The following is a 13,257-nucleotide window of genomic DNA, read 5'->3' on the forward strand; positions in this document are numbered from 1 at the left end:
TATTAAAGGTGCAGAAGACAGCGAGAGTGAGATTGTGATTGAGTGACCGCAGAATTGAGGAGTTGTCGTGAGACGTCATCAGCAGTTCCACCTAAGACAGGGAACCTTGTGTGAATGGAATTCATGGGAATCATCTAATGGACCTTGTATAGAGAGGTGAGCTATACTGATTCGGGTGATCCGTGCTGGCTGAGGGTCACCGTGTGTGAATGTCCTTGAGTGGTTGAATTCTATCTATCTTCAAGATGGCAGACAATTATAGAGTTTAAGATGATTGTGTGAGTGAAAGCGTACGGAGAAATTGTGAAGGAGGGTGAGCAGCTATGAGGAGTGAAGGTGATGTCAGAGTGTGTTGCGCTGTGATAGGTCTGTTGGTGTAACGCCGCGCTGGGATTGGTTGGTAGTCATTGGGAAGTTGTGGTTGGGAAAGAATTGTTCCGTCGTAATATTTTGAACAACAAATTGCAATTGAAAACTTTCGATGTTTTAGGGTGTTGCAAGATCTGTTCAGGGGTGACAAAGGGGTTGTCACTTGAGTGGGTGAAGAGGTGCCACCCGAGGATACTGCAGCACATTACATGGTGACAAAAGTTGGGCTCCATAACATAATTTGGCTTCAGAATTGGCATAAGGAGGGTGAATTGCTGTTTCCGCGGTTTGGTCCATTTTAGCTGGATGTATTACGTCAGTTAAGAAGAGCACTGTTTCAGCTGCAACCTTTGCCTAGACCAACACAGTTTGAAGCGTTAGATGCCTGGATGCGTTCAGCACATGCAAAATGCAGGCAGAGATACGAAGGGAGAATGAAGAAAACTGTGCAGTCATATCAGAACGCACAGTGGGCAGCACAGCTTAGGAAATGGAGAGTGCGTACCATAAAAGGAAATAGGTTATATCCAGTGCTGGTCAAAGAGGTAGATTCCCAGAACAGGAGCAGAAAGGTAAATGGAAGTAACAGTAGTGATAACAATGACAGCTTGTTGGATGGGTTGTTAATGAACGTCCTCTGCCTTACAGTCCACAATGAGGGGAAGGGGTTGTGACTCGGGAAGTGCAGAAGTTGTGGGAAGCGCATCAGCTCAAATGGGTACAGGTACAGGAGTTGTGGGGAGGATATCCACAGGCATTGGGGGGACAGGAGTGTCTACCATAGGAGGTATGGAACAGTATGGAGATAATGCTGCTTCACGGTTACCAGAAGCTCTTATAGTACCGGTTACTATTGGCCCTGTTGTTTCTGTGTATGATCCAATCTCAATGGGAAGCCTTAGTCAGAGTCAGCCCGTACTGATTGCAAGGACTAGGTGGGGAAAAACAGGGAGCATGAGTAGGAATTGTCCATCTCTAGTCCATAGGGAATCTAGTACCCCTTTTGCAGCTACTGCCGATCCTTCGGGAATATGCATTGGTTCCATTACTATAAGGTCTATACCTATGGCAAGCACTGGTACAGACCTACAGATGAAGGGGAACTTCAGTGAGAGGACCAATTGCTGCAGCCTCTGAAGCAAGTACAAGTCAGGGAGCCACTGGAAGTCAGCAGGTCTCAGACGTCTCAGACTTAGAATACTGGTTGAGGGATCACAACAATAGCAAGGAGGGTCAGAATGGTACATCAAGTCAGGGTACCATCAAGGCTACAGTGAAAGTGAAGCAATTGGATGTGGTGAGTTTGAAAGCCGAGGTAGACAAGATCATCAGTGGAAATTTACCTTTGGAAAGGATAGAGACCCTTTGAGACAGATGACCTGTTGTTCGTAGCAAAGGATGTCACCCATAGAGCAAGACAAGAGCGTAAGAAGTTATCAGAGTTAGCTCGAAGATATGGAGTAGACTTGTCTCGTATGAAACTGTTACAGAGAAATCATAGGCTTAACTTTAGAGACCAGGAGCTGGAGGAAAAGAGAGTGACAGGATTGAAGACATATAGCAGAGAGCTGGTTATAGGAATTAGGGCTTGGAGTATGCTGGATAAGTGGGAGGAAAGATGGTCGAAGAAGAAGAGTGCGAGAAAGGCGACAGGGGAAATACCACCTCGGTGGGGGGAACAGGGAGTCAAGGCATATTTGTTATGGGAGGCACCTAGTGGAGGGTATGTGCATGCTCCCTGGATTAGATGTGACCTAGCTGCATTTACAAATGATTTTCTCAGGTTGAGGGAGAAACGTGCTGAATGGTATAAGCAAGTCGATCGCTTTGTTAAAATCTCGAAGGTTTGGGGATTGACTTAAATACTTTGTTTGAAATTGTGGGTCCTAGGGATCTGTGGTCTGCATGCAAAATTGCAATTGAGCGGCTTGCTGCTGAGCCAGAGAGGGATCATGTAAACTCATGGTCCTTCACCATTGGTTATGAATACTACGAACAGGTGATCACTTGGTTGCAGTCCAAAAAAGGCCCTAAAGAGATCGATAAGATAGATCAAACTACCCAGGAGAGTAAAGAGTCAGTGCATGCCTATTCCTAAAGGCTCTTGCAAGACTTTAAGCAGTACAGTGGGTTTGATACACTAAATCCTAAAGACATGGGCCAATTTGTATCCAAATGTGTGACAGGACTGAGGCCGGAAATCAGCCTCCTGATCCAGCAACACTTATTCTGCTGGCAAAATAAATCCAAAGACGAGATCTTATGGTACGCCAGGTATTGCAGTGATGAGGTGGATTCTAAACATAGGAGGATAAAGGAGAAGTTGATGCTGGTTAACATGCGAAATGCACAGAAGGGAGCGCAAGTGCAGGCAACAGAGGGAACGGTAGTTCGCAGTCAAGTGAATGTTCCATGAGGTGTTCAAGTTACATCAGTTGCAGGACAGACGGGACAGGGAAGAGGTGTCCTTATAGATCCCAAAACAGGGATAGATGGTGCGACCCTGAAAAAGAACACTGCTTGTCATTTTTATCACAAGATTGGGCATCAGAAGCAACAGTGTCGTATAAAGCCTGCAAAACAGGCACAGGAAGTAAAACTTGTGCAACTGACAGATGGGGTAAATCAGTTACCTACAGTGACTAGGCCGAGATCTCTTAATGCGGGAAGGAATCAAAACCAGTTAGTGCAAATGCCACAACCTCAGAGAATCTCACAGGGCAATCAAACCTATCATCCGATGCCCTTAATGGAAGCGCTGGATGAATTTGATCAGGACCCATCCTTAAGACAGTGCCTGAGGGGGAGGAAGACTGTACTCTTGGCTTAGTCTTAGAATTAGACTAGAGTGAACCATACACAGAAGCAGACGTAGAAGGTAACCCCATTACATTCTTGATTGATACTGGGGCTACCCATCCTACTGTGACATCTGCAGTAGTCCCAAACCGTCCCCTTTAGGGAAAATCAATCCAAGTTGTGGTAGTCTCTAACAAAAGAATGACAAATCATCTGACAGAAGAAGTGCCGGTGATAATCAGAACCTTTTAAGGATCACCATCAGTTTGTGGTGTGTGATTCAGGGGCGTAACAAAGGCCCCCGCAACACCAGCGGTGTGCGGGCTCCAAGGTTTACCCATACAGAAGGCGGCCCCCTCAGCTCCTACTGATGTGAGAGCGAGGGGCCCCTTCAGCATATCTTGCAACGGGGGTCCCCACACATTTTGTTGCACCACTGGTGTGATTCGAGTCCAGTCTGTTTGCTAGGGCATGACCTCTTGTGTAAATTGAGTTGTACTATCTATTGTACGCTGAAGAGGATTGTGTTGCAGGCTAATGATGAGGGCATTACTTTCAAATTGGCTAATCAGAACCATTATACAGCTATGTTTCCCTTACCGACAGTGGAAGACGTTGGATTTGAGAGACGCCGTCTCTCCAGTGGTATGGAGTTTCTCAGGAGAGGAAATCGGAGTGATCCGACGAGGCGAGCCAGTCCGCATACAGATCAAGCTCAATGCAGAATTTCCAAGAACTCCTCAGAACAACCTGACCCCAGAAATGGTGTAAGGAATTACACCTATAATTGAGTTCATGATTGCGCAGGGCATTCTAAAGGAGATCATGGGAAGTTCGTGCAACTCACCCATCATGGGACTGCAGAAACTGAGCAGAATTATATCATTGTTCAGGACCTTAGAAAGGTAAACAACATTGTGATGTCCTTATTACATAAAGAGCAGTGCACTTGAACAAAAGAACTTACTCAGTCTTTTTATATTTCTTTCAATCCTTTATTTTTAAATCCAAATGAAGTTTTACAGAAAAAAGGGCAGCCAACGCGTTTCGTTCAATTCGGCGACAAGCCAAGAGAACTTCTTCAGGGCTGCGAACAAAGTAACATAAAACATGTATAAGACAAACACATCATATCACTTGACTGACGGACATAACTATAAATACTTAAAATATAACAAACATGATATAAAACAACAAATCATATACCTTAACAAAACGGACCTTACTACCACATCCTAAAATATTACAATCTAAATTAAACACAACATGAAAAAACATTAAGCCTTAAAAACCACATATATTTTAAAATGTCTCACAAGACACAACAGATTTTGAATGACTTATATTGCTTCTTGTAGTACGTGTGCCGTGGATATTTCCCATGTTATTGGAATTGTATTTCCATTCCAAAAAACAAGCAATTACTAAAAGCTGTACCTAAGTGCAAAATAAATTTCTATATGTATAGACCAAACACGGGAAGGAGATGCTAATTATGATGGAGACAAAGTAAAATCAACAAGAAATAATCAACCTCACCTCTTTAGATCACACAAACAGATTCAATAGTCTTTAGCATCGGTCAATTCACAAGCTGGGCCAAATTACAATCATTCGCCAGAAGTCTACCTTCAAAACAGCATGTATAATAAATGTCAGTATTTACCAACAAACTACGATTTGTAATAAAGTATACCTCGCACAGTGATAACATTTTCAGTATTTTTAAAAAGAACTGGCATCTACTATTAGAAATTCCAAATCTAAGGAAAGATCTTACTGCCAATCCATCAATAACTTACAAAAGAGGTCAAACCTTAAAGGACTTGTTACATCCTAGTTATGTCATTACATCTAAATTTACTGGAATATGGTTATCAAAGAGACCATGTGGTTTTCATACATGCACTTCATGCAGTATTTGCATATTTTGGGACAAATAAGATTCAACATTTTTCATACAATAGTGTAAAACAATATGAAATTAGAGAATTTATAAATTGCAATACTAGTTATGTGATTTATGTTTTAGGCTGTAGCTGCAACTTGGTATATGTAGGAAGTACTGTATGGAGCCTCAAACTTAGAATTCAAGAGCACCGTCGAGCCATTTTGAAAGGAGATACAAGGTACCCTATGACAGAACATTACAAGCAACATCGTATATCTGATTCCACTTTCTGGTTCCATAGCATTCAAATCAAATCAAAAACTTCTTTATTCGACCTTCCGAAGACAGGTCATAAAAGATACACATACAAATAGAGTGTTAAAACATCTCATAAGAATGTACCATCATTAAAAAATTTGTTGAATTTAAGTTTTAAAACCAAAAAAATACATACACAGATAATCACGGGAATTTGATCACGGCTAAAGTGACAATGCATATAAAGTGACTGGATAAAGAGCATCAATATATTTTAACCATCAATAAGTAATAAAATCGGTCATATAATAAATATAGATTAAAACACTCAAATCCCATCATTGACCCGTCCCAATCGTTAAACCCTATTAAAATCATCCTAAATTAGTTCTATGGCGCGAAATATACTGCAAAAAATTAGAAACAATGTAAACCAGCCCCGCCCCATCCAGTAACTGTAGAAAGAGAAAAGCTGGACGACAAGTTCGGAAACCCATTCGTTTTAATAATGGGATAAGTAATTTTTTCCGTTGTTCCATATAATAGTTGCAGAAAAGGATGGTATGCATTGTGGATTGGGTCGAAATCCCATCACAAGGACAGGGCGGTAGATTTTTTGCCCAGTTGTTTCTCAACGGGAAAGCAACTAAACGGTGGAAGAAGTTCAGCCTAAACCTAACCAAAAGAAACAATTCATAAGCAGTAATACTATAGGTTAGGTAAGGCTGCATCCCAAATACTGTCTGAACAGTCAAGCTGTGTCCAACTGATTGTTTCATGACCTCAGAAGTGAGTCGCAGTTCTTCGAGGTGGTTTAGACAGAGTTTCTGAAAAGCCTTCCTCGATATCTCCCGTATTAAAAAGGGATCATGGTAATATTTTACTAACCCTAAGTCAGTTAAAAATCTTTTAACATAGGATAGCCACCTAGATTTGAGTGCATTTTCCAGAGCTTTACAGTCTTGAATAATTGTTTGTGAAAAGGCTGTTTTATCCGACGACCAAATTCGGTGCCACAGTAAAAGTGGCTGTATTTTCGCCAGATCTGCCACATAGGGAAGACCCAATTCCAAGTGGCAAAGAAAATTTGCAGAGCTCCTAGGTAATGCAAGAAGGTACCTCAAAAAGGTGTTCTCTACCCCCTGGATAGAATCCAAAGCTACGTGGCCCCACACACCCGCTCCATACAGAGCCACTGTAATACATTTAGCTTTGTAGATTTTAACCATTTCCAAGGGTGCTTTTTTACCTAATTTCCTAGAGAAATTTACAAGGGCTGTGGTAGTTCTCATAAATTGAAGTTTCCTCACATCGACTGCCGCTTTCCAGCTTAATTTCTGGTCAATCATCACACCTAGATAAGGATATTTATCTGTGATTGCCAATTTTTCATTATTCAGGTAAATAGCCCTAGGTTTATTTTTATTGCCAACCCCGGCCTTCATAACAAAGGTTTTTCCAATATTGACCTTGAGATCCAAGGTGGCCATAAAGGATGAATACTTACTTAACGCCCTTTGTAGTTCGTTAGGGGTGTGGGCCAGTATCACTGCATCGTCCGCGTAGAGAAGAGCCGGTATTGGACGATTACCTACCATAGGGAGGTCCTGGGCCCCCCTCAACATATCCCTCTCCAATCCATTGGTATAAAGGGTGAAGAGAAAGGGAGCCAGGACACGTCCTTGCCTGACACCCCTCTCCACTCCGAACGACGCAGTGAGTTCTCCACTGGTCCCAAACCTCACCCTGGCGGTCGCATTTGAGTATAGTTCCCTCACAAAGGTAACTACACTCTGCTCCACCCCCATCTCTAACAGAACAGACCAGAGACACAGTCGAATGCGTCAGATAGGGCAACGTAGACCATATAGAGAGCTCCAGCCTTGACATTTACATATTTATCCATCAGAAGTGATAGATTTAAGGCTTGGTCAATGGTCCCCAGACCCTCACGAAACCCATATTGTAGGTCGGATAAGATACCACTATCCTCCGCCCACTCCTGCAAACACCCAAGAATTATTCGACCCATCACTTTCCCCAGGGAATCCAATAGGGAAATTGGGCGATAGCAGGATACTGAGCTCCGGTCCCCCTTCTTAAAGATCCGGACCAGTATAGATTTTTTCCAGGATTCCGGAAGTCCCATTATGCACAAAGCATTAAAGACCCTGGTCAAAAAGGGGATCCAAAGATCAATATAGATTTTAAAAAAAGTCTATTGGGACCCCATAGCATTCAACATGTGCCAATTAATAATAGAGGTGGGAGTAGAGAGTTAGTACTAAGACAGAAAGAGGCAAAATGGATTTGCAGATTGCGTGCGATTAATTGCGGCCATAATACAGACAATGAATTCCACTGTTTTCTAAACTAAATCTGTATTTATTCCATCTTACTGATCTTGTTTGCTTCATGAGCTCTCCTGTTCTGACCTATCCAATGGTATCTGATGTCATCTTCTAATGAATTTGTTTGATGCTTACAGGTCACTATACCCCTCTTTCCATTGTACATGGTGCAATCATCGTCCTTGCATTGAGGCATTGACAATTCAATTTTAAACATCTTATTGTGCATCTTCTCTGAATGGTGCTCAAAATCTGTAAGATATGTTATATATAAAGTCATTTTTCTAAAGTTTTCAAAAATATTTTAGTTTTTCATGTTTCTTCTTCTATTTAATTCCATTTCCCTTCCTCTTAATTTTACACTAATTTACACCTATTGTTCTTTGGTTGCTATACCGGACCTAATACAGGAATTTGAGATGCGATGGAGTGAACCATTGATGGATGACCATTTTTTCATTACTTTTGACAATTGGGGAGCACTTTTTCATTTCTGTAATATGCGTTAATTTTTAACTATAGACATTTAGGATATTGTTTACTCTGTATATAGGGTCTGTTATTTACCATGTACGTGAGGTATTTTTCACTTCAAGATTTGGCTCGTGGCGCCTCAATAATGATTTTTTATGGCTCAGTATTGCGATAAGATCTACTAACTAATGTCGCTTTTATTTTGGGATGAGGCACTCTCTAATAAAAGATGTTGCGCGATTTTACTATTTTATGATGTGTGAATGTGTTACTTTATAAATACACATATCTGACGCTATTCATTCGTCTTAATTTTGTATATTTCTTTAGGTTCTATTAGGCCATTCTAAGATGGCCTTCATTACGGAAACGGGGTCATTGGTGGTTATGTTACGATTTCAGCCTCCTTTAAATATGGTGTTGGTCGATAGAGACTAAGTGCATTGGTTTCCAGTTATTATGGATTAATTTTGACCTCCTGATCTGAAAGATGTAGCCGATATTTATCTGATTTAAATTGTTAAATGTATTTGGCAAAGATATTTCTTTTCAGCGAAATTATGTTGTGAAAAATCCTTTTCTCTTTGTTTTTCCTATAGCATTCTAAAATGGCGTAAAAATGGTGAAGTCTTTCTCGCTGTCCTAGGAGCTCGTTCTCCAAAGATGGCGATTACTGATTCCCTTTAGAATGCTTGTCGAACATGCTACCTGCTAGAACACACAGGTGCATCTGGTTTTGCTTACTTTTTGAAAGTATTTAAAGCCCGCAATAATATGGCACTGAGTCTCTCTGCCTCCAGATGGTGTTTGCCTGGGAGGCGTGGACGACCGCGTATTAAGGTGAGTGTCTTTGGCGTGCTTGGGCGTGTTCCCTTTGCGTATGGTACTGACAAATTTCAGTTTATAACTAAGCTTACCGTTTGGGTTATTACTATTCGGTGCAACTTGCTTTAATTTGATGCCGGTATTCTGGGTCTAGTCCACCACGTTTTTAGGCAAGTGTTTATGCCAGCCCAGACTCTATATTATCCCCTTTTGTTTTTTGCTAATGGGTTTAAGACTCGAATAAGGGTATTGTTTGGGTTTGGACCCCTTTTGAAATATGTTTAATATTTATAATAATGGGATGCGGTTTAATGCACGTAACATACATGATATTATTGATATGTGACAATACTAGATGTATAAACAGCTATGGATGTTAGTTTAATATCTTCTATAAATTATCTTTTCACAAGTTGATGGGCAGATTGTAAAATATGGCAGGTTACTTGTTGAACTTAAACACGTTTTATGTGTATGGCCCAGCTTTGAAATACTAGCAACATTAAAGGATACTTTAGTGAGATATTTTTATTATAACGATGTTTGGCATATCATTTGAATGGTTGTTGTTGGGAATATAATTCCCCTTTTTTAGTATTTGATACACTCCTTTACCTTTACATTGTAGGCGGAGGTTATCCCACTGGGGATTGAGGGCACTTATCCCTCTGATCATCACTTTTTTGACTGTTGATGCATTGAGCGGACTCAGTAAATTTAAGCCTATGAAATTAAACGTAATGGTTAAGATCTTTTAGGGCTGTTTTAGGGGTATTAACCCCCGTGATAATATAATATATTTTTTAAAGTGTTTTTTGACTCTTGCATCTGGCTTTTGAGCACATGATGACACTTCTAAAAATCTCACTAATAGCATCATATATCAGTTTTTATTATAGATGCTATTTTGAAGGTAAACTACTGGCGAATGATTGTAATTTGGCCCAGCTTGTGAATTGACCGATGCTAAATACTTTTGAATCAGTTTGTGTGATCTAAAGAGGTGAGGTTGATTATTTGTTGTTTATTTTGCTTTGTCTCCATCATAATTAGCATCTCCTTCCCGTGTTTTGTTTATACATATAGAAATTTATTTTGCACTTAGGTACAGCTTTTAGTAATTGCTTGTTTTTTGGAATGGAAATACAATTCCATTAACATGGGAAATATCCACGGCACAAGTACTACAAGAAGCAATGTAAGTCATTCAAAATCTGTTGTGTCTTGTGAGGCATTTTAAAATATAGGTGGTTTTTAAGACTCAATGTTTGTTCATGTTGTGTTTAATTTAGTTTGTAATATTTTAGGATGTCGTTGTAATGTCCGTTTCGTTAAGGTATATGCTTTGTTGTTTTATATCATGTTTGTAATATTTTAAGAATTTCTAGTTATGTCCGTCAGTCAAGTGATATGATGTGTTTGTCTTATACATGTTTTATGTTACTTTGTCCCTGAAGAAGTTCTCTTGGCTTGTCGCCGAAATGAACGAAACGCGTTAGCTGCCCTTTTTTTGTGAAACTTCATTTGGGTTTGAAAATAAAGGATTGAAAGAAATGTAAAAAGACTAAATAAGTTCTTTTGTTCAAGTGCACTGCTCTTTAAGTAATATAGTTTGGAATCTGTGATCAGTGGCACCAAAAGGCAACAGGTGACAAGAAGTGTGCAATAACCACCGCTTTAATAAGACTGTAGTAAAATTGTGAGGTACTTTTCTACAAGTCCGTTGCCTAAATTTTCTTTGGATTTATTCATCATTGTGATGTCCTGTAGTACCAAATCCATCTGTGATCCTGTCTCCTGCGAGGCTAACTGGTTCTCAGTGATTGGCCTCTGTCAGGCATTTTTCCTCATCCCATTGCACGAGGAAAGACAATTTTTATTTGCTTTCCGTTTGGAGAATCGTGTCTTAATGTGGTGTTGTATCCCTCAAGGGGTATACTGAAAGTCCACCCATATTCAATCAGGTACTGAAAAAGACCTTGAGAGCTTGGTTATGCCCAGAAACTCAGTACTAGTTCAGTACATTGATGAACTCCTCATTGCATCTGAAACACAGGAGGTTTGTAAGGACAATACTATCACCTTACTGAACCATCTGGCTGACAATGGGTATAAGATGTCTCTGAGTAAACTTCAGTATTGTCTGACTGAAGTACAGTATTTGGGTCATCGAATCGTAAGAGGCAAGAAGAAGGTGTCACCAGAGCGAGTGGAGGCGAACATGAAAAATAATCTGCCTACTACCCAGAAGGCGGTCAGGTTGTTTTTGGGAATGTTTGGCTATTACCAACAGTGGATTACATATTTCTCCTTGATGGCAAAGCCTTTGCAGATGCTGACCCACAAGGATGTGTGCTATCTGGTACCTTGGGATAACGACTATTTGCTTATTATGGCAAAGCATTCTCATTATTCTTTCATGAGCGGGAGGGTTGTGCTCTCTCTGTACGGACCCAGACACAAGGGGGTGCCCGTAGACCAGTGGCCTATTTCTCAGCTACATTACATCCTGTAGCTTCAGCTTTGCCCAGATGTCTCAAATCCATTGCTGCAACAGGTGTTAGTATTGAATGATGTGAAAGCATTGTGTTGGGTCATCCACTTACTGTATATGTACCACATTCAGCTGAGTTCCTGATGACGAGAACCAAAACACAGCATTTGACGAATAATAGGTTAACAAGATATGAGCAGGTGTTGAAAGTGACTCTGAAGCTCTGTTCTGTGTTAAATCATGCTACCTTGTTACCTGTTCCAACTGCTGATGGGGAAGATTGTGAAGACCATGACTGTCCAAATGTTACTGAGCTTTGCACCATGCCGAAACCTGACATTGTTGAAGAACCATTGTCCGATCCCGACCAAGTCCTTTTTGTTGATAGTTCATGCCTAAGAGACAATTAAGGTAATTTGAGAGTGGCATTTTCTGTCTGTACTATCTTGGGGGTAGTGGAAGCTGCTTGTCTACAAGGGGTACACTCCACACAAGTGGCTTAAATCATTGCTTTGACCTGTGCATGTCGAGTCTCCGAGCAGATGTGAGTCACCATCTATACCAATAGCCAGTACGGTTTCGGTGTGTTTCATTAATTTGGACAGCTGTGGTCGCAGAGAGGGTTCGTAACGTCATCAGGTTCACCAATTAGAAACGGGGTATATGTGAGACAACTGCTGGTAGCATTCCATTTACGAAGAGAAGTGGCTGTCGTTAAGTGCACAGCCTATGGAAAAGGAGATGACTTTATTACAACAGGGAACCGATATGCAGATGAAGTTGCTCACTTTTGTGCTACACACGCATGTATTTTCAATGGGAAAAATTTTGGCAGGAGTATAGAGAAGACAAAACTCAACATGATGCTAGCTGTTACAGACACATGGGATGAAATCAGGTATTTGCAAATGGCAGCAACAGATCAGGAGCAAGCGGGTTGGATCAGAGCAGGTTGTGAGAAGGGAGAAAATGACATGTTGGTTTCAGCTGATGGTAGGGCAGTGTTGCCTGATTGTCTGTGAAACACTATGGCAAGGCAAATTAATGGAGCAGCCCACATAGGAAGGGATGCAAGGGTGAGATTGTTAAGGCAGAGGTTTGCGTGATTGTGGAAGCACTGTGTGATCGCTGTGTCATGTGCCAACAGATGAATGCTGGGAAGAAGACAGTGGTTGCCTAGAGCCACATTGGAAGATCTGGGGTCCTTTCAATCTGATCCAATTGGATTTTTTTGAGATGCCTGTGTGTAATGGGTTGAGATGCATTTTGGGGGGTTGTGTGCATCTTTTTCCGATGTGTGGAAGCTTATCCAACTAGAAGTTGTGATAGTCTCACAGTAGCACAGTTATTGTTGAGGGAACTCATTCCTAGATTCGGATTTCCAACTATATTGGAGTCGGATAGAGGAACGCACTTTCATAGCAAAGTCATGGAATAGATGTGTACCGCCTTGAATGTGGATCAAAGACTGCATTGTAGTTACAGGCTGGAGGCATCTGGCATAGTTGAGCAAATTAAAAGGAATTTAAAGGCAAGGCTGGTTAAAGCGGGTGCCTCAAAATCTTTGAAATGACCTGATGCATTGCCCTTGGTTCTGATGAGTTTGAGCAGCATTCCTGACAGGAGAACTGGGTTATCGCTGCATGAAATCTTGATGGGAAGGGCGATGCGCTTGCCTGTCGTTCCCGCCACTACATTGATCAAGATTGGCTGATGTGGTTCGTTCTGTGTCTCATCAGGTTGAAGCAGCAACTGCACCAATTTTGAAAGACCTCTGTGAAGACCTGAGACCAGGT

The 13,257-nt window shown here is 41.1% G+C and overlaps 1 long non-coding RNA gene across 1 annotated transcript in view; it reads right to left on the minus strand.

The window, feature by feature from the left end:
- The window catches only part of LOC146798891 (uncharacterized), a 53,917-nt gene that overhangs the window by 1,495 nt on the left and 39,165 nt on the right, over positions 1–13,257 (minus strand). The window contains exon 2 of the long non-coding RNA XR_014969211.1: positions 4,136–4,255. This is a non-coding gene — a long non-coding RNA (uncharacterized LOC146798891). The remainder of the gene's footprint in view (positions 1–4,135; positions 4,256–13,257) is intronic.

This window comes from Triturus cristatus, chromosome 9 (genome assembly GCF_964204655.1).
Source record: "Triturus cristatus chromosome 9, aTriCri1.1, whole genome shotgun sequence".
NCBI classification, from domain to species: domain Eukaryota; kingdom Metazoa; phylum Chordata; class Amphibia; order Caudata; family Salamandridae; genus Triturus; species Triturus cristatus.